Below are 27,479 nucleotides of genomic sequence, written 5' to 3' on the forward strand. Positions count from 1 at the left end.
CCACCTGGGCCTGGTGCTCTGGGGCTTTTGGTATAATAGAGCCCGCTCCACAGGCACAGCTCGGATAGCTGACAGTGGTGGGTGTGAAGCGTGTGGTTACTGAAAGTGAACGTGCTGGACAGATTTCCATGGAAATGTGACGGTCAGCTGAGCCCGAGGCCTGCCTTGGCCCCGGACACTGCGCCCCCGCCGCCCCCACTAAGAATCCCATTGTCAGTGCTGCTGCCCTCTCGGGTTCCATGTAACTATCCTTTTTGTGAAAGTCCTCGCACCCCTTTCCTGGGAGCACACATCTTCCCGCCCTGGAACCATGCTGGTTTCTGGTGTGCATTGTCCTAGGAAGTGAGAGGTGGGAAGGAAAACGCTGCCCTGTGTGCTCTGAGGAGGTTTTCCTACGGGCTTCTTGACATCTTCCACCGTGGTGTGTCTTCAGTTTATCTTTAACTGAACCATTTTCTGCATTAGCTCTATTCTGTTACCTATCAAAACCGTCAGATCGCAGGCAGCACGTGACAGGGCGGCAGAGCCCGCGGCCTCTCCTGCATCAGCGCAGGCTCCCTGTAAACAGTGGGAAGTTTATTTGCTTTTTCTGAGGGTGTGCTAAGTGAGGCTGCAGTTAGAGTGGGATGGCCTTCTAGCACTTAGGGCTGCGTTTATTAAATAAATTTGTTCTCCTACTCAAGTGTTAAGTATGTATTATGAAACCTCTAAGCCAATTTTAGTGATTGCAATGTGCAAATATTTTTTAAATTATGTAATTAAATAGGACGTGACCTCCAAAGTCCACCAAAGTAATTTATTAATTGAATTGTCTGATTTAATTGTGTATTATTGCCATGTTTTGGGGGCAGTGGAAGCACCCCTGTAGGGGAGCCCGGCCAGGCCTGAGGGCAGGGCCTCTCCCAGGCCCCACCCAGCCATGTGGGGCTGTGTTGACCAGCAGCACACCACTTCTCTCTCTCCCAAACTCTGTTTTCATGACTCTTTTGATTTTAAGGAAAAAGAAAAACAAATTCTTACTGGGTAGAATGATTTGTAAATCCGTTCTCTCTATTACTACATTATTTGAAAACGAATCATTCTTTTCTTGTTGGCTATGCCCGGGTACAGGCTTACAGAGCGTGTGCCTGGGTGCATGTGCGGCGGGAGCCGTGGCTGGAGCCGCCGCGTCTGTTTCCTAGAAATGTCACTTAAAGGCATTGTGGTTTCGGAGCAGCAGCTGTGACTGAAAAGTATGTAAACTAAGCTGTTCTTGCTCATATCATTTTTATATTCTTATGTCAGACCAGAAGGCTGCTTTAAATTTATTTTTCATTGTGTATTAGTTCTAGAGCCCAATTTTTTTCCTTCCTTGGGAACATATGTTCTTTGGGACGTGTGATACTCAAGCACTTCAGAAATACTAATTGTAGGTAAAATAACAATGCTGGTAAAACAGTTTCTTCTTTGAGTATTATATTTAGGAGAAGATTAATTTTAAAAATTAACTCTCACAAAGTATAATTTGGGGGCCTAGCATCTGTGTTTTAGGAAACTAAATAATTTAGGCCCACGGTACTAAGTCACATGAAAGGCAGTAACTTTTAGCAGCCCAAATAGCTTTCCCAAAAGGAAAATATTTTTTGTTACTGTTAAATATAGTTTATGTTGCTGCTTTAGAACTTCCCTTTCCAGTGGGCCATTTACTTAAATCCTTAGTTAATATTTCTATATAGAAACGCCTTTGTCTCCAGGGCTCGCCTTTGCAAATTCCCATTTAATATGCGGTTTGGGGTAAGTATTTATTCAGACCGTGTGGTACCCCACACCTGATCGAGTGACCCGTGGCGTCATGCGAGCCAGCACAGTATTTGAATGGCTTTTGAGTAATGGTGGCATCGGCTGGCAGAGGTGGAGGGAATGATAACAGGAAACTTGCCCCTTTCCTGGGCACATCAATGTGAATGAGGGTGCAGCGCTGCTGTGTACGTTTGGAACACTGGACAGAGAAGCATTCCTTTTCCTGAAGAGTTGTGAAAGTGGAGTAGAAAGTATGAGCTATAGAAATTTCCATGGTAAATATAATCTGACTAGTGTCCCTGCCCACGAATCCCTGTGCGAGCAGCTCTCCGCCACACTGTAGCTCGCTGCCCCGCCCTCCTGCTGATGGGTCCTTACCATCACGGCATAACGACCATTTGCATATTTCCTCTTTATTATATGGGATAGGATTACATGTGTTGGTAGTTTCCCTGGAACTCAGGATCTCACTTTGGGAGTGTTTCACAATGATGTATTTCTTTCCAAGTGTTTGAAAACAAATGTAACCCTAGCAGTTTGCCCTGAGATTCCACGATTTGCCGCGTGAGCACAGGCCTCCGTGTGGATGCCGCAGCTGAGGGAAGTGCCTTGAAGAGGAAGGCGGGCCCCTCGGAGTGGCACTCTGCTGCCACAGCCTGTGTCTCTCTGTGCCCTGTGGGGCTTCCTCCAGAGCACATGCTGGTGCAGTACATCAGTGCATAATGGCCTTGAGAGGAAAAGGGCCTCTTAGAGCATCGGGTGATGGGTACAGCTCAGGCGTTGGCCGTCCAGGATGGACACCGGGCAATCCGCTATACCTTGGAGGATTCTGGGAAGTTCAGGGTGGTGGCCAAACGTGTATTCAGATAGCTTGGGGGCAGGGCCGTTTCCCAGCCAGAGCACAAGTGTATCAATCGACCTGCTCAGTCAGGCAACCACTGGGTCCGCTGGACATCATCCCTGCGAGCCGCTCCTTGTCCCCCAGGGACCGAGCCTGGAGCCTGGAAGGGGCTTAGCAGGTCCTGGTGCACTTGCTGGAGCGGGAGAGGGACAGAGACTCCTGCCTTCCACCTCCCTTGCTCCTTAGCTGAGGTGGGAAATATCCCCATGCCCACTGACTTCACACCAGAGTTGGCTAAAGGAATGTTCTTAAAAATAAAGCTGAGAGGAGGTGGTGAGGTGCCTGGAGTGCTGCTGGGTGAGGACTCCAGTTTCAGGAGACAAGACTGGTTCCGGCCACCACACTTTCTAGCGGTTGCTTTTCCTCCTTTGCCGGCTTTGGAGGCCTTGTCCCTGCTCCCATCCGCACCCCGGGGAGGCCTTGGTCACGGCTTCCCTCCCCCGTGGATGTACCTTTCAGCTCTGACAGGTGTTTGTTCTCTCTCTCATCTGAGATCTTTCCCACCTGAGCCTTACTCCTTCCACTTAAAAGTCTGGGTCATACGGCTGGTGCAGGTGAAATCTGCACTGTGGTCGTGAAGACACAATACCCCTCACTTGATCCCCTGTCTATTTTGGGGGGACATCCTTGTGTTTTGTCACTGGTAAAACTTGGTCAAGGAAGTTCTGGTAAAATGAATCTGCCACTTCATATCTGAATGAGGTTTGCACTTTCCTATTGTTATGATGATGATGATGTTTGTTGTTTCTGACGCTGATAAAGCGAGGCGGGGACTCATAAAGATTGCAAGATGGAAGTGCCTTCGCAGTGAAACAGAGCCTGCTTCATATGAAGAGACGTGCTTCTCTGTGGAAAATGTGAGACTTGCTTTGCCGGGGCCAGGGGTGGATTAGTTCACTGGACCTTTCGCCCAGCCGTATTCCCACGTGTAATTCTTCTGAGGCCTAGTTCAGCCAAGTCAAAGAAACATGTCATTAACGGTGGGCTCAAAGGCATTTCACAAACAAGCTGCATTAAGGTCCTAAATCAGTAACAGGATCTGTGCACAGACTTGAAACCCGGAACTGCATGGGGCCGGGTTCTGGCCGGTGTCCTCTGCCTTCGGTGAGCATGTCCCTAAAGTCCTTCTTGGTCGTCGCCTTCAAGCAGCTGGCACGAAGGATTGTAGCTCCTTGTAGGTAATGGCTTTCCCTCCACGGAGGTAGGTGAGACCACAACCCTAGGCCTACGTTCCACAGCTCACAATGAGGGAAATGGGGCTTGGGCTCCTGGGCCTGGGAAGGCAGGGCGTGGCCCTGTTCCCGGAGGTGTCTCCTGCACGCACGTGTGCCAGGCACTTCTCTAACACTTTTTGTATTAGGGCATTATTCCCCAAAAGCACACTGCGCACAGGAGTAAACTCATATTATGGATGAGCACATGGGACAGCGTGCAGGGAGCTTGCCTCAGGCCAGTGGGCGCAGACCTGAGGGTTGAACTCGGGCACTTGAATCCATGCTTTGGGGTGTGAACTGGACTGAAGGGCGCTGTGCCGTGCTATGTGGCCGGCACTGTGTGCAGCAGGGCGGCCTTGGGAAGCGTCAGGAAATAAGGATATTCATCCTGCACACCCTCGCCTTGCCTCCCTCCCCCTCCGCCCCTGATCTAAAACTGTTCTGTTTTGGTGGTTTTCTCATTGTAGCCTGTTCACAGCTAAGCACGGGGTGTCAATCACTTGCATCTTACAGCTTCTCCCTCCATCAGCTGGAACTTGAACTGACTGTGGAAAGGCATTTTCCACTTAGAAAGTAATTCCAGAAAACAGGAACAAGAGCGGGGGCAGATGGGGATCGTCTTGGACTGCCCTCCCTGGGGTCAGAGGTTCCTTCCAGGGGGCCTGGAAGCCCAGCTGTTTACTGTGGACACTCGCTCCTTTCGGCTCTGTTCCTAAGAAGGTTACAATCTGAGGCCGTTACGCTCCCCAGGAGTTGGCCCCCCTGCAGCCCTGCTGCTCCCGTGAGGGAAGGGAGGACCCGACCCAGCTCCCAGGGCACCTCTGAGCTGTGCCCTTGGAGGTGGCACGTGGACGAGTCCACGCCCTCTGCACTTTCGCTCTCCTTGTCTTAGGAGCTTGAACCCCCTGCCCTGGGAGGCGGCAGCATCTTCCAACAGCCGTGCCAGGCTTCTGCCACCAGCCCTTCTCCTCTCCGGGGGCTGGGCTTTTGGCAGGGCGCTGTGGTCAAGAGGCGCAGAGGTCCTGGGCCTCACTATTGGCATAGCACCTTGTGAGTGCCAGGGGCCCATCCAGCGAGGAGCCAGAGGCGGGTCCCACCGCTTCCACATGACAGGGCGTTGCTGGTGGCAGTGAGTGGTGCAGCGCTCCAGGGGAGCCTGGCGCGGGGCGGGGTGAGTGTAGAAGGAGCTGCAATCTGGAAGGGACATCAGGAAGAGAGGCCTGGGAACGGAAATGGGGGATGGTGCCAGGAAAGGCTGTGTCATCATTTGTCTTTTCTCTGGGGCCAAAAGGTAAGTTCCTACTTTCAGGTCCCTCGCAAGCACTGTGGGCATATGGCTGCCAAGTTTTGCAGTGTAAGGATGAAGGAAGTCGGGGTGCGGTGAATGTTGGGAGGCGTATTTTCAGGGGAGGACTGTCAGAGGTCTTCCCAAGTGTGCTGGCGAGGGAAGGTGTCTTTCCCCCGGTCTGTGTGCCCACAGTGAAGTTAACCGGAGCCACGGGCCGTCCTTTCTGTGCGCATCCGGAGGGGTGCGCCACACACATTCCTGGGGCGAGAGGAGCTGGACTTCAGCTCACAGGCTCCTTGTGTTCCTCGCTCCACATTAGTTACTGAGCAGCTGCGTGTTCTGTGCTGGGACACAGCGGCACGGCAGGTGAAGTTCTTGCCTTCATGGAGTTTACATTCTGATCTCTTGTTCCAGACTGAGCTGCACAGTCAAATTAATGTTACAGGTCTCATCTGTAGCCTAAATATTCCCAGGAAAATCAACAGAATCAGTTTAGCTTCGGGTCGGAGCTGCCAGGAGCCAGATGTGCCCCTAGGAAGAATGTCTGAGGTCTGCCATTGACACCAGCGCCTAGCCTAGGCCTGGTGGGCGGCCGTGAGCTGCCTCTGGCAGACACTGGGCTTAAACAGCTAGCAGAATCCTCACCCACGGCTGCATTCGCTGTGTGTGTCCCAGGGTTGCTGCCACTGTCCCTGCCAGAGCCTCTGTGGTCTGGGCAGAAACACCCAGAAGGGACCCAGAAATCAGCTCCTGGAGAATCTGGGCAGGCCTCCTCGTCCCGGGACGTGGGGGCCCACAGCCATTGTCAACAAGAAAGCAGAAGTTCACCAGACATGGATGTCATCACCAACCCGTACCCCCAACACACACACACACACACACACACACACACACACACACACACACACACACACCGCCTTGCTCCTCTGCATCCCACTGAGAGGCTGTGGGACACAGGGCTGCCTCTGTGCTCCCGCAGAGAACGTTGGGCCGTCTTATCCAGAGATTCCATTAAAAGCCTTCATCTTCACCTTTGAAAGCAGCTATATACCCAGCTATATGCCCTAACTCTTCAAACACCCATCTGCCACCCCAAATAAGATGCATGTGGAAGACTTTTATAAACTGTGGCATTTCTGGTTTAGCGTACCAGGCAGGCTCTGCTACATGTAGGAGAATGATGGTTTGATCACCCACGGTCCAGCAAGCCTCTCATGCCACAGGAGCTGCTCGGTGATTGTTTGTGGGATGAGCTGTGGAGCAGCAGTCCCCTGGAGCACCTGGCGGGCCAGGCCGGATTGAAATGAGTGCAGCTGCTTCAGATGATGTGCGGGGGAGACAACCCACAGCTTAGCGCACAAAGAAGTAAAGGGTTAAATGGAGGGATTAGGGTTCTTTTTTTATGTACACATATAATTTCTGGCTATAACAGAAAACACAAAACGGTAGAGATTAAGGTTGTGAAGGGGTTCTCTTGAGCCTGAGCAGATACATTCTGTGGGGACCTCACATCACAGGAGGTCCTCAGAGAGTCTCAGGGAGGTCCCATTCTGAGTGATAACAGCAAAAACTGAGTCCTTGAAGTGGAGAAAAAAAAAATGAACACACCAGTTGATGTGTAAAAGGCAACCTTGGCCTTCTCAGGGCATTGTGTGAATTTGCCATGCAGGGCACCGACGTGAAGCCTTTTGGTGCTGTGGCATTGGTGTGGGCCGGCCAGGGCGGGTGAGAGGGCACTGGCCCAGCCTGCGGACAGCCAGATGGCCACAGGACACAGCTTTGGTGTTCTTGTCTGCTTCTGAAAGCAGTTGCAGAATTTTGCCCTTGGCGATATTTTCTTCGCGCTTGTATGTTCTGCTATGAATTTACTTTTGTCAGAGTACTTTGAAAGAAAAGCCTTGCTCTAAAAATTTATTTTTTACTTAAGTTATAAACTTGTGAAGTCAACAGTGTGTTCATAAAAATATTTCTTAAATCTTAAATATGTTAGTGAATGGTAGGATGATCAGCTTTTCTTTTTTCTTAACACAGTGATTTCGACCATATTTTACAATAGTTCATGGAGAGAGTTTTGCAATATTGTGAATGTGGAGTTGATGATGTGTGAATGGATGGACAGAGACAGACAGAGCAGACACGTTGTTATTCCAGTAGTAATGAAGCTTATCTGATGAGAGTTTTAACTTTTTCTGTTGCTTACAGCCCAGCCTCGGGTTGTGGTTCCTGCTATGTTTAATAGCACCTCTGACTTGGTGATATTTAAGTGAAGTGAGAGTCCTTTTGGGTAGGGTGATGGGTTTTTGCCTGCATGTTTGATTGCCATTTATTAGAACTGTTTATTACACAACCATTGCAATTTACATTTCTTTCCGACTAAAAGCAAATCACATTTTGTGATCACTGTGGCAAAAGATATTTAAGATGTCCTAACTGCGTATAAGGGATAATATTTTATCACTGAATGCTTCTCATAGGAATTGCTTTGGAGCTCTTTTTCCCCTTTGATAGAATGCTTCCGAATAATTTAATGTCCTTTTCTCTCTCTCTCTCCTCAAACAAGAGAAGAGCACAGAAGTGGGGTCCTTGGGCAATGGTCTGTCCTCCCACTGTGCACAGATTTCCAGTTTTGCTTAGAACCTGCATTCCTGGTGAGAAAACAGGAAGCTAAGTCCTAACCTTATTGAAATCTCTGCCGGCTTAGTCACACGTCTGAGGCAACTCCTTCCAATAATGAGGCCGTTGTGTGCATCATCGCTGATCAGCTCTTGAATGTTTTAGTGAGTCTATCTTACACGTTATACGAGATAATCGGCAGACTTAGAAGGTCCCCATCTGGACTGGAGAGTTCTTTTACTGAGAGATGTTTTGCCTTTTTGAGATAGCTCTCGTGTTTCATCATCTGTTCCGCCGAGATGAAGTGCGTATGAAAAGTCAGTGACTCTCGATCCATCTGCTGTTATTATTTTCCACTGATAATTGGCTCGAACAATGAAATGTCTGTGTCTGCAGCCTTTGAAACTGTACACCCTGTTTATTTTCTGGAGGTCTCACTGCAGCCACCCCCTCTTCAGACTCGGGAGCTGGCACAGAACGCTGCCTGGTGAGGGCCACAGCTCTGACCGGCCACGGTGCTGGGGCGCAGGGAGTGTGTGTCCTCCCAGGTCGGTGGCGTTTGCTGCTGCTGTACCCAGCACACATGCACAGCCGCTTGCTGGACCACAGTGCTGCATCCCTTGCCTGGACGGTCATCTTTATTTCCCTGTCCTCATTGAAATATTAATTTAGAGTGTAGTATCTAATGGATACCTGTGGCATCAGATACCTAATGTAATTGTGTAATATATTTGGTTGCACCCAGGTTTGCACAACGCAGAGCATTCCTGTTGGATTCTTCTAGCAGTGCCCCATCAGCTTGCTCTGCCAGGGAGCTGAGCTGAGCGGGAAGCCCGCTGCCTGCCAGGCCCGCCCTGCCTGCCACAGAGACCCCTTGTCCAGGGGCAGGTGATCACACGTATTTCTGTAGTTATTTGCATCAGGTTAGTCACTGTTGTTGATGGAAGTAGGTTATCTAACACCTTATTGGAAGGTCATTTCAAGACAAAATAGTGAACAGAATAGGTATCTTTAGTTTCTGTGGGAACCTCTCTTAGAGAACCTGTGTTTGATTCTTTGGGGCTTTAAAAATCCTTTTAATTTTGTTTCTTATGTCCTCATGTTATGCCATGATATATGTTTGAAATGGGATTTTTGTTTGTTTGTAATTTTTAAAAAACTTTTCAGCATTATTCTTTCGCTTTTGTGGTAAATTGCTCTAGCCAGAAAATGGTATTGTAGTATCAACCCAATACAACTCGCCTTTGAACTCGAAGCCACCTGTTTCCCTGGAGAGACCGTGGCGCCCTCTCCAAGGCCTGGTGGACCCCCTTTCTGACCCAGTCCAGCAGACACAGCCTGTGGGACCCCAGTCCTCGGAGATCACACAGCAGGCGGAACCCACTGAACACAACCTTATTTACTAGTACGTTTCCGCCAAAATCATTAAAACTGCCCAGAATTATTAATAAGTAAGTTACTAGGCAGTAGAGTTGGGTGAGTGTGAGCTGACCTCTCACTGAGGAGGCAGTGGGGGATCCTAGCACTGCGTGTTTTCCTCATGCTTAAATCCCGGGTGTCCAAGGACAGGTTACGTGAGGAGTGGCATGCTTCCTACTGCAGTGGAGAGAATCGTTCACTGGGATCATGTTATGTGATTGAAATGGTCTGTGGCGTGGCCGTGCAGCTGGAAGCGTCCTCTCACACATGGGTGATGTTTGTAAGCAAGCAGGCACGATCCTGGATGGATGGCTTTTGAAAGGCAGGCATTTGGGATGTATTTTTGAACAACTCAAATTATTTTCCTTAGATCATTAGGGAACTAAGGAGTGTAAAATAGCATTTTTTGTTTATTTTCTTTAATTAGGTATGTGTGACTATTATATGTGTGAGTGCATGTACATGAATGTGTCTGGATTTTATATATGTATGTCTTTCACATTATAAAATAGGCCTTTTTATAGACTCGCGAGGACTGGTTTGCAGTGTGTCAAAGCAGAGAAACAAGATGTATACATCTGCCTTAAACTGTGGCTGACCCCTCTCTGGGAGGGAGCGGGGTCCCGGGCAGCTGGAGGCCCAGTGGGCAGCCCCTACTGGCTGCAGTGGCTGGAGGTCGCAACAGCAGCACTGGACCCGCCCCAGCTCTCCCAGGAGTCAGTTCTTCACTACTAATGAATGCGATCCCTTTTAATTGTTATCATAGCAACATAACATTTAACTGTCTCCTGTTAGTCCTTGTCCCTGTGATTCTCCTGTCCGAGACAGGACAGGTAGAAGACCCAGCGGGCCTCTGATTGAGCCAGTTACTCATTTGCTGAGTGTTTGTGTTTATGCAAAGGGGCCTCTTCCTGCATTGAATCTAGAGTCAGGCAGTGGCTTTGTTGTGTTTAGCCCACATACCTCCAGTCCTGGCTCCCTCCGCCAGCCAGAGCCCTGCAGCCCTGGATCCCACTGCCTGCAGTTCCTCCCTCACAAACTCACAACTTTCTTCCCTTGTGTGAAAACTGCCTCTGGGCCCACAGCCTCCCTCCTCGCCATGAGCCGGTAAGTGTGTGGGAGCCCGCTGATACTTTTGTTTCATTTTACAAATGTTGAGAGGCGACTTTGCTGCTCCTCTGGCGCCTCCCCACAGACAGCATGGGCTCCTGGCTGGGCCACTGGGGCCCTGGCATGGACAAGCACAGGTGCCTCTAGGACAGTGGTCGGCAAACCGCGGCTCGCGAGCCACATGCAGCTCTTTGGCCCCTAGAGTGTGGCTCTTCCACAAAATACCACGGCCTGGGCGAGTCTATTTTGAAGAAGTGGTGTTAGAAGAAGTTTAAGTTTAAAAAATTTGGCTCTCAAAAGAAATTTCAATCGTTGTACTGTTGATATTTGGCTCTGTTGACTAATGAGTTTGCCGACCACTGGTCTAGGATGTGGCTGAGCTCCGGACCCGGGGAGGGGCTCCTGGGAACCTAGGGGGGTGGGGCAGAAAGAGAGGAGAGAGGACAGTTTTATTATTCTTTGTATCCACAAATCCTGTTTTGTCACTGTCCTGGAGAGAATGCTACCATTGTTTGCTAACGGGCTTCAAACAGGAGAGTGAAGAGTGGGGAGGCAGGAGCTGCTGCTGGCACAGGGCCGGCCTGGGCAGGGCTGAGCCCAGGAAGGCTCCTCTGCAGTGCCCCTGGCATGGGCTCCGCGGGTATTAATAGCACCTGAGCTGGAGGCCTGGGCCTAGCGCTGAGGTGGGGGGGAGGGGGGCGGGGAGAGGAAGGAAATGTGGTCCTGTGGGAGCTCCCTTCTCAGCCGCCCTGCCCCCCGGGAACTGGGTGCTCTAGGAATTTGGATCTTGAGCTGTTTGTTTTACTGGGTCTTACCTGTACTTCCTTGTTATTGTTGTTGTTTTCATTTGTTTGTTTTGTCCCTGTGCTTTCTTTAGAAATCACTATATTCAGGGGCTAATCCAATGTTTTTTTAAACTGAATTTAAAAAAAAAGACTCAGAACTTGATGCACTTGGATCATGGTGAGGAGTGAGGGTAGTTCTGCTTCCCTTTAGAATGTTATGCTTTCAGAAATGAATTGCCACAGAAGAAAGCCAGGCCACACCAGGAGGAATGTCCTCTGTGAAGACATTTCAGGGGTGAGGAATGGTGCCAGGTGCAGGGGAGCTCTGAGGCCAGTTCACTGGCCCGGGTTTGAGTTACTCTTTTCAACAGAAGAGTGTGCTGTTCCCCCGTAGGTGGGAACTGTAAGGATTCAAATAAAATTTTACCAACCTGATTAAAATATGTAGGGACTTGGGTCTTCTTGGGTACAAATCACTTTAAAGACTTAGAAACGTTTATTAACAGTGAGGCTGCTGAAGGTTTTTAATAATAAAATTACAAATACCCCATTTAATTGTAAGTGTGTGACTTTTACACTCAGCTTTGAAGGGAAATACTTTTTTATGAGGAAAAGTAACTGTCAGTGCACCTTCTGTGATTAGCGCTATTGTATTCTTAAATTTTGATTGATAGAGATAATAGTTTTCACTTAAAAATACAGACAGGTACTTAACTTTCCATGACAATAGCTATTTGCATTTCTTTTATCTTTTTGTTTAAGGTTTGTGGGGGTTGGGATGGTTTTGATTATTAACTCTTATTGCTCACTAGAGGTAAATTTAAAACAAAGGCTTTGTTAGTGCTTCAAAGAGAAAGCAGCAAATATTGTTTTTAGATTTCAACACTTAAAGGCTGTTAAAGGATACTATAAACTATTTTCACATGGCCATGCCCAGGGTTTACATTCTCTACACAGAGTGGTTTTCTGAATGAAGTGGGCCTGTGTAGACTTGCTGGGCCTGCCAGCTGGAGGCTGCCCTGACCTCCTACGCTGCCTGTTCCCGTGGCTCACTTACAGGATTTTAGGTCTTCCTGTAGATGGACCCAAAGCTAGGTGAGGCCCGAGGCTGAGGAGAAAGGAAGTCAGATGTTCTTGCTGCATCGGGAGGGGACCAGGGAGTGGTGGTTCTAGGTGGTAGATTTCTTTGGTAGTGAGAACGCAGGGATGGGGCATGTCCTAATTGTAAACCAGCCAACCCCCTCCCTCCCAGCGGCCTGAGTTGCAGGGGTTCCTTGTCAATTCTTTTTTTTCTTAACAAATTTTTATAGATTTGAGAGAGGAAGAGACAGGGAGAGATTGATAGAAACATCAGTGATGAGAGAGAATCATTGATCGGCTGCCTCCTGCATGCCCCCCACAGAGGATCTAGCCTGCAATCTGGGCATGTCCTTTGACCAGAATTGAACCCTGGACCCTTCAGATCACAGGCTGATGCTCTATCCATTGAGAAACACCAGCCAGGCTCCTTGCCATTTCTTTGCTTTTCAGTCTCCTTCCTTCCTTCCTCCTTTTTTCCCTATTTTGCTCTCCCTGTTTCTTCTCCTTTTTCTTTTCTTCCTTCACTTATCTTTTCCTTCTCTTTCTTTTACCTTTTTATGTTTATAAACCTGACTCAGAATGTAACCACTTTCGAAGTTCTTGGAAGCAGAGAAACAGCACTTTGGGGTTGATTTCTGAGTGGATTTTCTTACAATGCAGTGACCCTTGTATTGCAACTTTTCAGCTAGTCAAATCTGTGTTAACATGCATCTATTTTTCTAAGAAATCTTTGATAAGCAAGACATAAAAGCTCACGAGTTAAGATTCACCAAAGAGACTGCAGTCTCTGGAAGGTGGCCCATTTAGACCTGTTTTCTCTAATGAAGGGATGCCATTTGATTGGAGTATTGGAAAGTATGGGACGTTTGAAGCCTGTTTCTGGACTTGAGGAGAAGGGGTCCTCCAGCCACACAGTAGCTCCTAGCCTCCACCTTCACCCAGCGGAGCTGGCTGTGACCACCCGCATCCCCAGTGACATGACACACAGGAGGCTCACAGCCAACATTTGTTGGACTGAAGGTTGAGATGACATATGGTGACCATCCTTCAGTCACTTTCATGCAGTTGTGTAAAATGAAAGTGCAGGAACCCTGGTGCAAATCATTCCTTGAGCTGCTATGAAAGAAAAGGGGGAATACTTTTAGTGGGAAAATAGAGTATATATTATTCATTTGCCATCTTGTGAGATGAAATCACACCTCCACATGTACCTGCAACCTGGTTCAAGGTAGGCCATGGCTGTTGGCACTGTGCACACTTTTTCACACAGATTACATTAGACATCAGTGTATCCATGTACAGTATGGCACTGAGGTGCTGTTTAACTCACCAGTAGAGCCCAGCTCCTACTGGGGAGGGATTGGGAAGGTGGAGGGCACACTAACTTTCCTAACCCAGGGTCATAGGTCTGCACTGATGTCTAGGTCAAGGTCCTGGGTCATCAATAGTTTCAGGTCAGTAACACTATAGCAGACAACAGTGAAGAAAGGGGCCACAGAACAATTCCACATAGGACCTTAAGTGTAGAGAAAAACATAAAGGAAAGTAAGTAGTTTTTATTAACCATATTCCTGGCTCATGTTTACAAACTAAAACCAACAAGAAACATAAAGGAAAGTAAGTAGTTTTTATTAACCATATTCCTGGCTCATGTTTACAAACTAAAACCAACAAGAAACTTAAGAAAAAGAGGAAAAGAAAAAAAATGCAATTCATATGTCGACTGCATTTTTTTAAGAAGACAAGAGGGCTGGAGGGCAATATTTTTCTTGTATCTTTTTTTTAACCTAAAAGCTTCACATAATCATTTGAGTTTTAGATATCATCATGCTGCCAGTACACATTCAGATAAATAATTGATGGATTTGGTAAGCAAACTTATTGTTTAAAAATAGCAAATACAGTTCTGGAAATAGGAGTCTGGTACTTTGGGAAGATGAAATACAAACTTTCCTCTGTTTGTAGATTCCAGTCCTTCTAGGCCCAGGCCTGGGCCCTGACTGTCCTGATATTGACACATGCCACTCACTTTAGCCTGATACCAAACAACTCTGAGCTACTCATCTCTTCTCAGCAAAGCCAGAAAAATATCTTGTAGATTACTATGCTCATATATACTAACAACTAAAATCAACAAATAAATTAATGAGCGGTCAAATATGCATATGCATTAAAATTTTTGAAACTTCAAGATGGAGGAAAAGATGGCTTGAATACCACTGCCAGTTTCATGTATAAGTTCAATTAAATGTAACCAATTCTGTAGTGCTGTAGTAATTCTAGTTAGCGGACCATATGGATAATGCTGAGCCCGTACCCGCAGGGGAATGCCATGTGTAATATCTGGAGTGGGCCAGCCTCGATTTCCCCCGTCCCCTTACGGAGGACACCGTGCTGAGCAGAGGAGTAGGGCCAGTGCTTACCTGAAAACACTCTGCAGGTGTGAACACAGCGTTAGGGATAACTTTGTTCAAAGTAGGCGTTTTTAGCAGTTTTTTTAAAATTAAAGTTTCATAAGGCCCAGTGGTTTGCCAGGCCTGTGTGACAGCAGTCTCACCTGCATGGCAACGACTGCTACTGTTGGTCTGACTGCCATGCAGGAAGGGACAAAGCCCAGGAGGTAAACGTGAAAATCAGCTCAGCATGCATTCACTAGCACACATTTCAAAGGAAAGGAGGGTCACGGGGGCTTGCCCGGAACTGAGGAGGCTTGTCAGGGCCCCCTCACTTCCCATTGAGACGGGAGAGGAAGGAGGGGTGTCCTCCATGTGTGGTGGTCAGTGGCCTGGGGTCTGAGAGCTCCTCTGATGTGCGTGTGTCAGCTGCTCTCCATCCCAGGCCGCACTGTCATCGCTGTTTCCTGAGCACCGTTTGCTTGGCCAGGGTTCCCACCCCTGCAGAAACCTGTCCTGGCACAAACACCAGCAGGAAAGTGCAGACTGTCATTTTCTATTTGAATTGTTTTGTGTAAAAACAAAAAGGTTTTGGGCAGGTTGCAAAATAGTAATTTTAAGTCCCATAGCTAGGGTTTTCCCCCACCCAAATGGTGAACATTTATGGTGAAAACCTCCAATTTCCTCTTAGAGTAAACATGAAAATTATGATTTCACTCAGAGCCTGCATTTCTTTCCAATCTTAATGGCAAGAATCTGCATACACTTGCTGGTGGAAATATCGTAAATTGGCCTTGTATCAATTCCTCAAAGATAGCACCCCCCAGGTGCCCTCACAGATCTCCAGCCACAGGGCAGCCAGCTCGCGCTCAGCAAGGTTGCCTTTCCCTGTTAGGGCTGCAGCAGCGGCTGCACAGGGAGACGCCCTGCGTGAAATCTAAAGCACGCCATTCCACATTGTTCTGGAGAGTGAGCAAAAGGACACTGACGTTTCAGTAAAATGAGGGAACAATTTCACCATCTTAAAAGTTAGGCGAGCATTTGGTCAATCAATGTGGAGTGAATCCTGTTCCCTGATGCTAACTTGATGGAAATTAATAAAGAGATGTTTTTCTTTTCACTTGTGCCATATGTTGATCCCAGCTCAATGGGCAGAAAGGGGCAGCCTGTGATGGTTCTTAAAAGATCACACTTTTTGCATAAGGGAGTGTGCCGTGCAGGAGTGGATGCGGGAGAACGTGTTCATCCTTTCTTTGTGTTTTAGGAAACTTGATTTCAATTGCTTAGTTCATCTGACACGAACCATTTTTATGTGACTTAGTTAATCTGGCAGATATATGGTAAGTGGAAAGTATTCTGAGAGCAGCGTTCACTACCATGAGCCCCATCCCTCCCCATCCTGGAACTGTGGTGCTCGCGTCCTTCTGAAAGGCCCAGAGTGGCCACAGCAGCTTGTCTATGAGAACTCTCTCAGAGGGGGAGTGAGAAGCCTACTGGTCAGTGCATTCGAGGTTGTGGATGGTAACCAAACAGACACGCTCAAATAGCAGTCTGGTTTCCAAACAAAGACCCGTGAGTCATGCATTATTCCACGTGAAAATAAATTGACAGACAGCAAGACAAGAAAAAGTTCACAAGCAAAATTTGAAACGTTTCACCTCGACTTTTTCCATTGGAGCTGTCTTGTTGTCTCGAAGAGCTCAGAGGCATGTGGTCCAGATAAGCGAGGTCTTGGGACTTGTTTTTAGTAACTCTGAAAGTCACTTGCCATTGAACATAACTGAGTCCCTTTGTTGTTTTTCTTGAATCTCCCAGGCAAGAGAGGTGGTTGCTACTTTCTCTTGACATTCAGATTTTGATGTTCTCTTTTGTTTTCAGGGTAAGAAGTGACCTTTTGAGGTGACTGTAACTGAAGATTGCTTCACAGAAGCCACAAAAGGTAAATGCAGATACGATTAGTGGGACAATGTGTAGGGTGGTAGCTGTCACCTTTTAAGCATCTTAATTCAGTTCTCTTCTGATCTACATATTTATCAAGTAGATGTGTATTTATTTGTGAGTAAGTATGTATGTGGCATATTTTGGGAGGTTGTTAAAGAAAAGATCCCCTTAAGAAAAGGTCCACAGAGTCATATTTGTACTCCAAATATCAAACTTTTCCCCTTTGTTGAAACTGAACTTTTTTGGGGGGGATGGGAAGGTGTTGAATTAGATTAAAGTTAGGCATATTCACATCATAAAAGTGGTGATTTCATAAAATGAACTTGCTGTTAATAAGAGTAACGCATGTCAGTGTTCTGAGCTGAAGTGGTGTCATCAAATTGATGTTCATCTGGCGGCTTCATAATCACCTTCTTTCAGAAATTAATCATCAGGCGCCATAGCAACATGCCACATTGCTGTAACTGCGGAGCGGTGTGGGCACATCCCTGTGATGTCAGCAGGAAGACTGCCTGGTTCCTTGGTCTTGCTTGAAAATCAAATGAGCGCTTGATTCTAAACTAGAAGTTTTCTAGGAGACTCGTGTAGCTTGATGAGTTAAAACTCAGTGAATTTTCTCAGATTCACATTTGGGAGGGGACAAAAAACATTCTGCTTGAAGTGATTATGGACACTACATTTTTTTTTTTTATTCCTCAAGTACGTATCTCATCACATACAACTTAATCTTGCCGGTTGTTTTAACATCTCATGTTTCTCAAGTGGTGTCTTCATTTTGTTTTTGAATTATGGCCACTAAGCATTCCATGCCAAGCAGTAGATTTGTGTGTCTCCGAACAGGCCCCGGCGGCCTGACTGCGTGAGTTTGCCAGGCCCGCATTGGTTTGAGTCTGGATCCGGCACCGCCTGCAGTTGGGCAGGCCTGTTGTGGGCCTTTCGTATGCCACAGATTCTTGCACCGGCCGGCTTGCTTTACATCTCACCCAGGGTGCTGGGTTCTAGAACACCTTACAAAGGTGATGATTTGCTTTTAAACTTGCGTTTCAGCACATTTGATTTGGGCCAAAAAATCCAACCTGCCTCATTTCACCACCTTTGTGGTGTGAGTGGAGCCCTAGTGGGAGCACTCAGCTGTCCTCCGTGAGGACAGTGCCCTGCGGTGGCCCGGCCAGCCGTGTGCTCTCCAAGTCAGAGCTCGGCTTTTGGCAAAGCTCTTCCTTTGCTTTCTAATCTTAACAATGAAGCTTAGTCTGTTCTCAAGACTGCAGACTTGCCCATGAGGGGCCATGTGGTAAATGCAGTGTGTGGGCCACACGGCCTGTCAGCTCCTCAGCTCAGCTCTCTTCGTCCCCCGGCCTCTGGGACCCTGAGCTCTCAGCCCCAGCTTCTCCTGCGACACCCAGTCCGTCTAACTCCTCCTGCTGTTCGCAGTGGTTTCTAGTGAGGCGAGGGTTCTGATTAAAGCCAAAAAGGTGGTTGGACAGAGAGCTGTGTTGGCCCTAACTGCTTCAAATAGGGCTTCATCAGGCGGTTCTCACTTTTATTTTGGAATCACCCATGAGCATGAATGATTTTCTTCTGACTTGATGTCTTGACTATGACCACGCTTACACGCATGACCTGAAAATGGACATGACTGAATGTGTGCAGTGAGATTTTGCCCAATTCTATAGCATTGTTCAAAGTTAAAAATATCACGAGTTACGGGAAAGTTGGGTAAAAAAAAAGTTTCCTAAATTTGTTATCAGTGTTGACTAAGAGAAAAAAAATGCTTTCTTTTGAAAAAACTTTTATTTTTCAGTTACAATTGACATTCAATATTATATTACCAAAAATGTTTTCTTTATAATTACTGTCAAGAACATAACGTATTATACAATATCCTGAAAATAAGGAACCCTTCTTAAATTTCAAGAACACAGAAAAAGTGCCCTTCTGTGCCTCCTTTTTTGACACAGAGTGAGCTGAACAACAAATTCACATAATTTTTATTTCGACTTGACTGCTAGGAAGTTCCGAGTAAGAGTTTGTGCTCAATCTCTGTAGTTTTTTCAATTTCAACTTTTTTGTTGATACAACTTTTTGTTGTTGATGTATTTTAAAATAAACTTGATTTTTTTCTACCCCCAGTTAGCATTTCATTATTTAACTTTTTTTTTTTACTTCTGCAATATCAATTCTGAGTTTTGACTCATTAAAAAAATTTTTTTAGAAATAAATTAAGGTATTTGGACTCAAATAAATAATAAATGACATGAATTTTTTACCTCTTAACAAGGTCAATGATCCTTTAAAACTAATCCATATATATCTTGATCTCTTATATGTAAGGCAAATAAAAAAGCCTTGTTATAAAATCTAGAAAAACATATATGAATTGGATAGGATGATTATTGTTTCTTCCCAGTGAATAGACCTTAAGCAAATATAAAAGCATGCTGCCAGTGATGGCAAGAAACCAGCCCTGCTCTCCACACTGTAAGGAGGATGCCGATCTCAGATGCCAGGAGCCTCTTAGTAAACCCCATGGCCGAATTTGAAATCTGGCAATCATTAACTGTCAGCAAAGATGCAGATAAATCTGCCTGCAGTCGCACGATGGAAACAACTGGCTGTGTGCATGAAAGTGGTCAAGCAAACTCAGAAAACCAGACGAAGCCATTTTTCAAATTTAGTTACAAAGGTCTGAAGAATCATAAATAACAGTCATCATACTTGGTAGTGATACTAACAATTTTTTCTGGTAGATCTGAACATTTTATAAAATGGGTCTGGTTGCCAGCATTCCTGGGAGGTAGCTGGTAATTATTATAATCCCCACTTTACAAACTGGGAAAGTGGCCCCAACAGATGACTGGTAACTCACCCAGGTCACCTAGGAAGCCCCAGCAGAAAAAAAGAGGCAGCTGGCCCTGGTCACAATCATGGATGCCTTGCTGTGGTGGCCCTTGGTTTGGTGAGTTAATAATGCTGTGTGTATCAGCTCCTCCCTGTTTCCCACTACCATTGGCAATTCACCCACATGCATTTTTACTTCAAATTCACCATCTTGTATTCAATTCTGAATGGCATTGGGAGTCAATGATAATAGTCAAGATCATATATATTACAATTAAATGGTTATTTTAAAACATCAGACATCTTCAAACTTCACATTTTATCTGTTGGTTCATTTTTGTAATAGTCAACCTATTTGAGAGAAAGTGAACCAATGTAAAGGAATGTGTAATCCTCACAGTTTTTCTCCCATCCCCAATTTGAGCTACTTTTTTTTTTTTGTTAGATCAAGAAGTTATAATGCATCCTTATAGATTCTACTCACTGTGTCTTACATATTGCAAATTATTTCTTGGTTACAAAAAAGCTAAAATTGGCTATTTAGCCATTTAAAATGTATTCATTGGTTCTTTGGAAAGTGTATGTGTAAGTGATGTAAATATTTCCATAATGAAAATATTCCGAGTTAAATCCATTCAAAATGACCTCTTTGCAACATTCAACATTTGAATTGTGTAACTATTAATTCATGAAGCTGTTCTGAAGTCACTGGGAGAGAGCGCCTCCACTGGGCTGCCATTGGCGTAAATTAGCAGGCAGTTCCTTAAGCACGGAAGCCCTCCTGCTTCTCCGACCTCCACAGTCACACACGCCAGCGTGGCTGTACCAGTCAGGGCAAAGGCACAGCTGATGTAGCACAGAGCCCTAGACACCATGACCTAACAGAAACACAAGCTCACTTTTCTCTCATAGAACAGCTGGCCAGTCTGGCTTGACTGGAGGCCTCTCCCTCTTGTGCTGTCCTCTTCGGGGCTCATCCTTATCTACATGGTTGAAGCACAGTAAAGTCCAAGCCAGCAATTTTTTTGAAGCAAATGAATTAAAAATTGCACACGCTATATCCATTGACATTTAATTGGAAAGAGTATGGTCATATGGTCACAAGAAGCTGCAGTGGCTGCTGGGAAAATGTCTCTATCTGGGTGGCCACAAGTGTGGGAGAATTGGAGAACAGATTTAAGGGCATAGTACAAATCAACTTGATTGGTTGAATTGCCTCAATCCAAAAATTGCATTCATTCAGTCATTCCTTCATTCATTCATATGGATGTACATACTACTACATGCTTGCATGAGCTCCTACTGCAGCTTTTAATTGGTGATGTGTGCCAGGTGCTGGCTCATAGCACTGTGGAGGGAGGGCACCATTCTGTCCCCAGTCCGCAGAGGGCTCACATGGTAGAGAGGAAGCCAGCCATCAGGAAGGACGATGGCAAGTGCGGGAAAGGGGCAGGTACTGGCTGCTCTGTAATGTGCTCTCCAACAGGGAGACCAGGGGCTTGGGGCATGTAATACAGCATTAAACGGATGCTATGTTGGATTAATTTGATTTTCTTGTACCTTTCATGCCAATGCCATTGTGAATGTTATCAGGCATGTCAATTTTTTAGTAATAGCTTTATTGAAATATTGTTCACACACAATACAATTCGCCCATGTAAAGTGTACTGTTTAGTGTTTGTAGTACATTTACAGAGTTTGCAGCCATCATCACAATGTAGTTTTAAAACATTTTATCACCCCAGAAAGAGACCCGTACCCATTAGCAGCCACTCCCCCAACCCAGCCCCTGGCAACAACTAATCTAGTTCATTCTGTATAGATTTACCTATTCTGCATGTTTTACATAAATTGAATCATGCATTATGTGGTCTTTTGAGACTCACTTCTTTCACTTAGCATAATGTTTTCAAGGTTCATCCAAAGCTTTTCAGTTTTTAACTGTTTTACATCCTCAAAGTTGTTTGAGTTCTTAGTTCTAAATTCAACAAAATGGTGGCCTGAAATACTCTCACAAGGGATGGCATTGTGGGGAAAATGACTGTTTCCATGTTTATATTTCCATGGAACTGACTTGGTCTCTCAACAGTTACACTTTAGAATTTAAATGTTTGCGTTTTAAGTTAGTTGTCTTTAAACATTGTTAACCATAAGCTGAACTAAGTTAACCTGTGAGCAAGAGCTGTCTTTCCTGTGTGTCACTTTCAAAGGAAAAATTTAAATACCGATTTCCAGAGAAACATGCTCAATAGAGTTCCTTTTCAGGCGTAAGTCACGTGCTAAAATGTACATGAGGCACACTTAGTAGTAAAGGCAATATTTGCTGTGATTATCAGGTAGCCATATTTTGCACAGTTGAACATTAAAAAAATATAAAACCAAATAACAAATGGTTTTATTCATTTTTTCAAAATGATGTTTTTGTTCTTCCATCTGGTAAGATCACTAATATTCCAACTGCATAAGATTCACTTTGAGCATCTTATCAAGGAGTTCTCAGCTCAGGTGACAACTTAACAGCATAGCAGATGCAGGAATTATTGCCCCTTTTTGGTTATTCAGAAACCTCAAGAAGAAACTTGGGCCTAACTGTGCAACAACAATTATTGTTTAGGGCAGCACATCTGTGAGACCTCACCTGCACACCCTGGTTTCTACTAACATCCAGAACTTAAAAGAGCACATGGCATATTGATGAGAGGGTCCTTATTTTGGGGCCATTTTAAAAGTTGACCCTTTCTGCACAGGGCTAAGTTTGGATTTGAAGTTCATGGTATCTTTTTCAGAGGCTGTTGGTGAGTGGAATTCTGTAAAAAAATGAAAAATGAAGATTAATCGTTATACCTCTCTTTCCTTGATCTAAGCTATTGTACCTCCATGTCAATGGCATTGGGTGGGGAGAGACAAATGAAAAACTTGACGTCTTTCTACTCAGTTCAAATGCACTTTTTGACGTGTGAAAAGTGTGCAGATCTACCCTTGAGTGTTTTATGTATGTAGTGTATAATCATAGGTAATCAGATGTTTGTTAATTATCGGGCAGTGCACTGAGTTAATTTAAAGTACCTTTTAGTGGAAAGAAGCCTGGCATCATTCGCTGCACTGTGCTGACCTTGGTCCCTGATGATCATGGTCTTCAGTTCCTCCCCTGCCCTTCAGGCCTCTTCTCCTGGGAAGTCTGTTCTCCTTTAAAGGTCCTGGGCACTCCCTGGAGGCCAGAGGAAGTGTCACTCATTTCAGATTACATACCTAAAGCTTATTTAGAACAGTGATTTCAAAAGTGGGCATGGGGATCCATTTGTGGGTTAGGACCTCAATTTAGTGGGTTGTGCCCAAAAGTATTTAAAGCAATTAATAAACACACAATGGAGTAGACTAGGCCTATCCTGCCAACATGGAAACTACTAGGTACATGTGGCTGTGAGCGCTTGACATGTATGTGCTGTTTGTGGAAAATTCCCAAAGTATTTCAAAGACTTTGTATGGAAAAATGAATGTGAGATATTTGAAAAATTATTTTTATTGGTTATGTATTGAAATGATTATATGTTGGACATATTGGGTTAAGTAAAATAAATTGGAATTAATTTCAGTTGTTTCTGTTTACTTTTTTCAGTGTGGTTAAAGTTACATATGTGCCAGCACTGTGTTTCTATTAGACAGCGTGCTCAGATGATGGAGAGTATAGCAGGAAATGACAGCGACAAGCCCTCTGCTCAGGCTCTGTGAGGTGGGGACTGGAGGAAAATGTAATAAATAAATATGAGGGGTAAGTGCTGTGGAGAAAATAGAGGAGGGTACAGGAGGGAAGGGGTTGCCACTGCAAATAGTCAGTGACTGAACAAAAATGAGCATATTGTAAGGAGAGCAAGCTGGCAAAGCCAGCCAGTGGGAGAGGGGAAGGAAGTAAGGCCAAGTAGTAGCAGGGCCAGACCGAGTCGAACGTTGATTAAGGCTGATGGGACTTAGTCTTTGAGTGAAATGTGGAGACTTTGGTGAGCTTTGAGGTGGGACAGGATCTGACTCTGGGAACTGTTTTGCTGCTAGACTCTGGGTGAGTGAAACGGTAGGCATGAAGACCTGTTAGGAGGCCGCTGGAACAATCCAGGGAGATATGATGATGGCCAGGGTCAGGATGGTGGTGGAGGTGGGGAGGGTGGCTAAACTTGGAATTTATTTGAAGGTAGAGCCAAAAGACTTCTTGGTGGAGTTTGGAAGAATTGCATCCAGGATGGCTCCTGGGATTTTTGTCCTGGTGTTTGACTTGTGGGTAGAAAGAGAAGAGTCAGGCAGAACAGGTTTCCCTTCAGGCTGTACTGGAGGGTGGAGCTGCCATTCACTGGAATAGGGAAGTCTGTAGAGTGAGGGGTGAGGGGATGAAAAGAACCCACTTCCACTTGTTAAAGATGGGAAATCAGGCTTTATGTAGGACCCTTACAGAAGGTGAAGGGCACGCTGCAGAGAGATTTTCAATGTGAGAGACAGATTGTGCTCAACTCCGAATATAGCATGAGAGCAACGTGAGAGCAGGGGTTGGAAAATTAAGAGAAAATGATCAGTGGGAAGGGGAGGGTACTGGTTAAAGAGAACTACAGGATTCTTGATTAAGACAATCCAGGGTGGCCCTAGCTGGTTTGTCTCAGTGGATAGAGCATCGGCCCATGGACTGGTGGGTCCCATGTTCTATTCCCATCAAAGGCACGTTCAGGAGCATGGCTAGCATTGGGGCAAGCTGTCACTGTCCAGAGCGAAAGAGGGAAGCAGCGGAGACCAGGAGGCGGGTGTAGTGGTGAGAGGTTGAGCTCTTGGTCATTCATACAGGTTGAGATGTCAGCTGAGTGTTTGGATACGTGGCTCTGGAAAAGACCTCTGAGGGCCACACGTGGAGGGTTTCTAAGCACTGGAGTGATGTGCACAGGCACGAGAGTGGAGGAGCTCACTGAGGAAGCCAGGGTGTAGATGAAGACGAGATGGGCTGCAAGGTGTGCGTTCTGAAGCCATCATCACTGAGAGGCTTGGGCACAGGTACCAGACCGAGGCCGATGGAAGGCAGTGCTGTGGGGTGAATGGAGCCGCTGCCGACCCTGTTGGAGGACGGGAGCATAGTCAGCGGGAAGAGATGCATGAGTCAAGGACAGTGATGGCAGAGAACTGACTGTTGGGTTTGTCAGCATGGAAATCATATCAACTGTAACAAGCATAAAAAATATTTGAATCTCACTCTTCGAACAGATACTGGCTTTGTACTATCCGTCTGCTATGGAAGTTAGGCCTTTTGAATAATTTTTCCAGGAATAGTGCCTGTTCAGCACTCTTTTTTGTTAAGGTCATCACACGTGCCTCCACGCCTTGCAGCCCCACGTGGCCAGGGGTCACGGTGCAGCTGTGGAACGTGAGCAGAGAAAAACTCACTGCTATAGAAAGGGATCCTGCACACTTTGCCCTTTTGAGTCAATCTCTCACCCGATGGTTTAGATTTTAAGTCTAAAACAAAGACAGGGCAAAAGGGGGATATACTTGCATCTCTAACTTGAAATATGTTATTTTTAATCATCTGAAGTACATCACAGCTTGATGTGGTTAGCATAATCTCTAGATTAGTAAAGTATTAGTTTGTGCCTAAGCCACATGTTAGTCTATCACCTTTACCTTAGACTAATATAGGTAGTCTTTTATGGGTTCATCCATCTTTCAAATCATCTAAAAGGATCAAAGACTCTAGCTTACTCAAAAATTCTGAAACACAGTTGACTATTTTTGAGATTTCTCAGGCTGGTCCTAAATCTTCAAGCATCTCAGAATTTTAAGTAAAATAACAAAAAACATGTGTTGTTCCTACTTGGATAATAAATACCATTAAGGAAGGATTGGATGAAGGAAGAACATTTCTCCCTCTTTGTGAAGAGACAATGACATGTGTGCTTCTGTTTTTTGTGTGTGAGACGTACCCAGCAGACAAGTGTGTTCCATCAGATGTAGGCCCAAATGACTTCCTCAAAGGTCTATAAAATGGACTGATTTTAAAAGGGGGGGGGGAATATTTGCCTGTTGTTTGGGTTCTGCTGCAGTGGGTATCAGCTGATACCTCAGAGCTGTGCCTCTGTTTGTTTACTATATTCCTCAAGGGCATCTGATCACCGGATCCCACCAGAGAGAGGCCAGTAAGCAGGAAGCCCAGGGAGCTGTCTGTTGGAGCGCCGTCCTGTACACCAAAAGGTTATGGGTTCGGTTCTCAGTCAGGGCACATACCCAGGTGGCAGGTTCGATCCCTGGTCCAGGCACCTGCAGGAGGCAGCTGATTGATATTGCTCTCTCTTTCTCCCTTCCTCTCTGTATAGAATCAATAAAATAAAACACCAACAACATATCCTCAGGTATAAGGATTGAATTTAAACAAGGAAGCCCAGGTAGAGTGCCTGTGAAAGGTAATAGGATTTCTTTTTTAGCCGTAAGTTGACTCAGGTCACAACTGCAGTAGCAGCCATCAGCTTCCAGGGGGTTTTACTCATTGGCTGCTGAAGTGTGTGCAGGGATGAAACTTGCAGCATTGTTTGCGGGAGCAAAAGCAATGCAATCCCCTAAATGTCTGTCCGGAGGACAGGGGGAAACCAGTGCACATACAAAACACATATGATTGTATGTGTAGAAGTTTTTGGAAAAGAGACCAGACTCTGCTACCAGAGGTCCCTCTGGGAAGGGAAGCTGGCCGTTGGGGGTTGGAATTAATTTCCCGTTTCCTGTGTGTACTGTTGGGCTATATGTGAGTATAATAGCCTTTAGACATAGTTGTTCCTAGATGCCAAAGAGGAAACCTCAAGGGCAGCAAGCCTGCTAAAAAAGACCGGATACTGGATTTTTGTGATCTATCTTTTAAAGCCTTGCTTTTAGTAAATGTGAAATCAGGTGGGATAGCTGATGGATTTCAAAACCCAGTGATAAGAAACAGTTGATTCAGCCCAGATCAACCACGTTTTCGCTTCAGACTCCCAGGGTCTGTGTGTCACCGAGAACATGTTTTATGGATGGACTTCCATGGTCTGTGTGTCACCTAGAACATGTTTTATGGATGGACTTCCATGGTCTGTGTGTCACCTAGAACATGTTTTATGGATGGACTTCCATGGTCTGTGTGTCACCTAGAACATGTTTTATGGATGGACTTCTATGGTCTGTGTGTCACCGAGAACATGGTTTATGGATGGACTTCCATGGTCTGTGTGTCACCGAGAACATGGTTTATGGATGGACTTCCATGGTCTGTGTGTCACCGAGAACATGGTTTTAGTTGCCGCCCGTACTGGCCTAAGCAAAAAGAGACTGAATAGGTCAGGGGTAGGCCTGGCTGGACAAGATCTAAGCCCTAAAGCCCATCCTAACATTTCTCCTTCTACTTCCTTCTCTGGCGCCCCATTCCCAGCGGGCACCTTCTTGGTGGCAAGTGGCTCTAGAGCTCTATCCGTGCCACTTCTCAGCTCCAAGAGTTCAGACCCTCGCACATTTGCTTTCAGGCTTGCCTTGGCCACGTGCTTCTTGGGGGACCTTGAGGGTCAGCTTTCACTCTTCTCTGTCTTCTATTTCTGTTTGTAATTCAGTAGAAATTGACAAGCCCCAAACTCCTACTGTATTCTAAGCTCTATAGGCCTGGGAACACCAAGATGAATAAAGTATTCTGCAGATCTTGGGGAGGTCACAGGATGTTAGGAGGCAGAAAAACTAATATAGAAACCCTTTTAGGTGTGAATTATTAAATGGAGAGGATTCTAGAGAGGGCTCATCTCTCCTCAGATCTTGGGGAGAGTCCTCAGAGAACTGGCAGGGTAAAGCCCCTGTGGGAGCAGACTTCCTCCTGTAGACAGGCCAGAGGAGCAGGGGATGGCCTCTCAGTGGAGAAGAGCATAGGGAGCGGTTTTCATCCCTATCAAGCCCTGTTCATCCGATTTCACAGCCGCCCTGCACCGTCCTCTTCTCATCTTGTGCCCCCTCCCCCTCATCCGCCCTCCCAGGCAGCACTGTTCCATTGTGTTTCTTTGCACACATTTGGCAAGTGAATTCATTACTTTGTATCATTATTTACTTATCTCCCTTCCCTAGTTCTTTTTTTTTTCTTTCTTTTTGCTC

The 27,479-nt window shown here is 45.9% G+C and overlaps 1 protein-coding gene across 1 annotated transcript in view; it reads left to right on the forward strand.

Annotated features, from left to right (window-relative positions):
• FOXP1 (forkhead box P1) overlaps positions 1 to 27,479 on the forward strand; it is a 560,454-nt gene that overhangs the window by 242,267 nt on the left and 290,708 nt on the right. Inside the window, exon 5 of the mRNA XM_080676551.1 lies at positions 16,461 to 16,521. The gene's annotated coding sequence lies outside the window, so the exon portion shown is untranslated. The remainder of the gene's footprint in view (positions 1 to 16,460; positions 16,522 to 27,479) is intronic.

Source organism: Plecotus auritus (assembly GCF_963455305.1).
Source record: "Plecotus auritus genome assembly, chromosome: 6".
NCBI lineage: Eukaryota > Metazoa > Chordata > Mammalia > Chiroptera > Vespertilionidae > Plecotus > Plecotus auritus.